General features: G+C 36.1%; 1 pseudogene across 1 annotated transcript; it reads left to right on the forward strand.

Annotated features, from left to right (window-relative positions):
* Nucleotides 1–251: 251 nt before the first annotated feature.
* On the forward strand, nucleotides 252–996 carry LOC306667578 (large ribosomal subunit protein uL6-like; annotated as a pseudogene). Its single transcript has one exon. The product of its transcript is annotated as a large ribosomal subunit protein uL6-like (transcript).
* Nucleotides 997–5,143: the final 4,147 nt, after the last annotated feature.

Consider the following 5,143-nt stretch of genomic DNA (forward strand, 5'->3'; position numbering starts at 1 on the left):
TTGAGATTACATTAAATATTTTGGTCGACCACATCAAACTTTTGACTAAGGCTTGGTATATTGTTGCTTTAAATGTTCCTTTTTATCATTTAGTTGGAGTAGCTAGCCCACACCTCTCTGACGAATTGCCTGATGTTTGTTTTCTATTGACACAGGGCCTTTTAAGTGACTCTAGTACATTTATCTTGATATATTCAACTCAGCATCTTAAGCCAGTCTGATCTTTTTAAATACTGAAAGTAAACCAGCTCTTTGCCACATCTACTGCGAGAATGAAGACCATTCTCAGCAATCAGACTGTCGACATACCAGAAAATGTCGACATTACTCTGAAGGGATGCACAGTTATTGTGAAGGGCCCAAGAGGAACCCTCCGGAGGGATTTCAATCATATCAATGTAGAACTCAGCCTCCTTGGAAAGAAAAAGAAGAGGCTTCGGGTTGACAAATGGTGGGGAAATAGGAAGGAATTGGCCACTGTTCGCATGATCTGTAGTCATGTACAGAACATGATCAAGGGTGTTACACTGGGCTTTCCTTACAAGATGAGGTCTGTGTACGCTCACTTCCCCATCAATGTTGTTATTCAGGAGAATGGGTCTCTTGTTGAAATCCGAAATTTCTTGGTGAAAAATATATCCGCAGGGTTCGTATGAGGACAGGTGTTGCTTGCTCAGTGTCTCAAGCTCAGAAAGATGAATTAATCCTTGAAGGAAATGATATTGAACTTGTTTCAAATTCAGCTGCTTTAATTCAGCAAGCCACAACAGTGAAAAACAAAGATTTCAGAAAATTTTTGGATGATATTTATGTTTCTGAAAAAGGAACAGTTCAGCAGGCTGATGAATAAGATCTAAGAGTTATCCAGCCACAGAAACAACAGTCCTGGAGAGTCAATTTGATATTCAGTGATGCAATAAAAGATATCTATTGACTTTGGACTTAATCTTTTCCAACAGGTTGAATAAACTTTAGTGTCCTTTCAAAGGAACAGAACAGGAAAAAAAAAAAAAAAAAGAAAGTAAACCAATATCTTTGGTGTCCTTCCAATCTGAATCACTTGAAACTTTGAGAAAGTCTTTGACTTGATCCAATTTGTTGTTTATTAAGTTCAGTAATACAGGACTGTACATGGCACCCTGGCCATAGCACCAATTCAGCTATAAACGTCTAGTACAGCTGGAAGCCAGTAGCTACCTATAGCAAGTGAAATAGTTAAGAGATGAAATGTAGATAGGCTGGGTTTCTGGGTTTTGCTTGTGTTCTGTGTGCTTAGAGAGCAATGCTTGGTTTATTATCTACCTCTTTGAAGACCCTAAAACACTTGGTCCTTCCCAGTGTCCTTAGCTTTTTTTTTTTCCCATAAAATTTTATTGGTGCATTCGAGTTGTACAAAATTATGGGATTTGTTGTTACATGTTAGTATATGCACACAATATGATCATATAATTTGGCCAATATCACTCCCTAACTTTAATTTAAAAAAAAAAAAACAAACTCTTAGAATAAGGATATCCTTTTTATAAATCTCTTTCCTTGGAAAATGGGATAAATCGATTATTCATAGCTTTTATGTTATATTTTTTGTCAGTGTTTCCCAAGGTACTTTATCCCACTGAGGTGCCTTGAAGTAAGATGTTTATTCAGTCACCCTCAATGGGTACAAATGAGTACAGTGTGATCCCTTTTCTTGAACAAAGTGAGACAGACTTATAGATCTGATGTTTTATGGTCTTCTCTGTGAGGGCATCTTGCTTGTTACGACATTCACTTTAACTTTGGCAACGTGGGACATCAGACAGGTTGTGGGGCAGAACTCCCACATTTGAGTCTTAAAATGTCTATTTCTTAGAATTGTCCAAGGGGCAATATTTCCATAATGGCAAATAGGGTCAATGCCAAAGGCTGAGCTAATAAGATGGAAGAGTATAATAGGATATTATCCAAGTAAATCAGGAACACTGTTCTCAGAGATGACATAAGTTTCCTGACTCTTCTCTCTACTCTTATCCTCGAGATAAGGTAAATCAGCTCCCTGACCTTTCCTTTCAAAGGACCTGAAGATGTGATGGGACAGATAGATACCCAGGAAAATTCTTTTCCTTTGTGCAAGTTTGTATTCTATGGGCATTAACTTAAAAAAAATAATGTTGATTCCCCAAAACCAAGGTGGTGCCCGGGAATCTTTGTTTTTAAACATCCTCTTCTTTTAGTCTGGCACATATTCATGAACTACTGATTTTTGTATCCACTTAGGAGACTGTCTCAGATGGATTATTTTTGCATATATGAGAGGCTTCCTATGGATTGAAATATATTCTGTGGTCAATAAAACCTCTACTGTGGTCATAACATATAGTATATTTGTTTTTAACTTTTTGCTTTTCTTTAAGGAAAACTCACTTAACAAAATATCCCTTTCTCCAAATAGAATGCTAAAATTGCAAGATATTCTGTTTAGTTTGTTTTATAAATAAATAGAATTCTCAAATAAATAATTCTAGGCTCATTCAATAAAAGATGATCAGCAAGTAGAAATAACTAATTGCAGAAAATAATTACCATAGCCCAGAAATTAACACAAATACTGTAAAGATGTGTTGTTTCTATCAGGAAAATCTAGTCAACATTTATGTCTTATTACCCCCATGGTTGATTAGTATTTATAATTGTCTCAGGGATAATAAGAATTTCATAACAACCTTGTGATAATTTCCCCAAACAATTGTAGTAAAATGGTTGTGGGTCATGATATTGATTTAGTGCATTCTGAACTAGTCTCACCAAATCAATGCAAAACTTTTTAGAAGGGATGTTCTTTCATTTTCTTTTTACTTTCTGGAGGGAAATATAATGTCATTGTATGTGCAGCAGTTGGTCATATTTTTTTAAGTGCTAATAGTCCTCTCCTATTCCCACCCCTCATGTCACTCTGTGACAAGGCCCCTTTACATAGTCCGGAAAAATCTTGCTTGACTATAATATTTGAATATTTCTATTCACACTAATAAAACATACTGAGACATGAAACCAAGTTTAACCATTGAAACAAATTCCATCATGTTATTTTTGCAACTATTTTTGGTAAATAGGAAATTATCTCAAAAATGAAAAAAAAAATTCTAGAGTGGAGAGAAAGGAGGCATCTTATAATACAATCAGGAAGCTTTGACTACTTTAAAATATACTCCCATTATTAAGTTAGATAAATCATCTATAATAGCTATAGTAAGCTATATTGACTATGCCCTAAGTAGTCTTTTGTAGAATACACAAAAAGTTGTAAATTCAAAATAGCTGTTTTTGCATATGTTTTTTGTTTCTTTGACACTAAAATACCCTTGTACCATTTTAACTTGAAAACGACAAAATTGTTCCTAATCATCTTTGCTTCTGTGGACTTGATGATAATAATAAGTAAATGCTATACGGTTATTTACACTGCATTGACTTTCCAGTTAGAATAGAAGGGATGAAAAATACTATTATCCAAGAGGAAAAAAAATTGACCTGGTAGCATAATGTAATTTTCTATAAAAAATTATAATTTCTGCATAACCATAAAATCTATTTCAAAGGTGCCATTATCTTTGAATCACCTGCTCTGTGCCATCACAGATGATGAGACTAGAACCGGATTAATTGTCATTTTCCTGCACAATGAGTTTATAAAACAATGGAATGTGGTTCTTTCCATTGCTCCTGCTGCAGGAAGCTCTGGTGTTTGGCAGTAAAGCCTGTGTGAGGGGGGTGGGAACTTGATGTACTGCGTCCACCAGATGTGATGTTCGTTGCGCTCGACTCTTCAGCCAAATCTGGAAGATTATTCATAGGAAATTAGATTGTAAATGCAGATAGGATTTTTAATATTCCTGCTGTCCACATTTTTCCAATTGTATAATGGGATGATAAGTAAGCTTGATCCTGCTCAGTTCCTACTCATCATCATATAGACCACCTTGAAAATAAGAGAGGAAGAAATATTTTCTGCCCTCTGTGAGTCCCTGAGGAGAGTAAGGCGGGTGCAAATGGATTTACAAAATGACTCCTGTTACTCCATGCTGGCAGTGTAATTGCTTTTCTAGTATTTCTTGCAAAAATTGTCTGTCTTTTGCAAGAATGATATCTAGGAATTATACCCTATCTTCTCAGATTCCTAGTGTATTTTTTTTTTTTTTTAACTCTGTTACAATTCAGGGAAAAGTAATGCAAAAGTATAACTGTAGCTGCAGGATGGATTTCCAAAGTTGTTTTCTCCTTTGCCAGTCCTTTCCTGCTCTCATCCCACACAAGTCCTCCAACATTCCTTAGCCTCTTGGTGGAGAGGTGGGCAAATATTTCCCAGACTCAACACCACTACTCATGTTAATCATGTTGTCCGTATCTTCATTAGCTGCATTTAGTTCTTCTGAAGATGCAGTTCTCTTGAGCTCAACTTCTATCATAGGGCAAAGGGAAATATGGAATGATAATATTTTTCAAACCACATTTATTCTCATATGGCTTATCACAATTCACAAATGTCTTAAGATATTCTAATTATTTAAAAATATATGGATTTATTTTATTTGAATGATTATCTCCAACTATTGAATATACTCAACTAGATTGAGTATATTTTTCCAATTTCTTCTTGAAATTTCTTTTACCTGTGTGTGTGTACACACACACACACATACACATATATACATGTTATATAAACATATATATATTTTGTAATGTAATGTATAAAGCTGCTCCCCTGCCCTTTCCGCTGCAGCCATTTTCCCCACCTCCCAAGTACTTGTGAGTCTGTGGACATCCTAGCTAGCCATTGGTTTATCAGTCAGCTTGCAAGTATCCTTCTCTGTTATTGGTCCCCTGTTAGCCCAGCGGAATTCAACTGCTTAAGGATAGCACCCCCACCATCTTTTCTCATGCTCTCTCTCTCCTACTCACTTTCTTTCCCTCTCCTCCTCGCTTTTCCCACTCTCTCTTATGCGCACCCTTTCTCTTTTCCTCTCATTTTCTCTCTTACCCTGCAGGGAGACACTCTGCTTAATAAACCTTCTTATGTCAATCCCCGTGTCCGGCTTGGTTTCCTGGGTTCTTACATATTTGTTATTTTCATAGTGAAGCTGGGGAGCAAAAAGACAGTCAGGGA

The sequence above is a fragment of the Sciurus vulgaris genome (genome assembly GCF_902686455.1).
Source record: "Sciurus vulgaris genome assembly, chromosome: 8".
In the NCBI taxonomy this organism is placed as follows: Eukaryota; Metazoa; Chordata; class Mammalia; order Rodentia; family Sciuridae; genus Sciurus; species Sciurus vulgaris.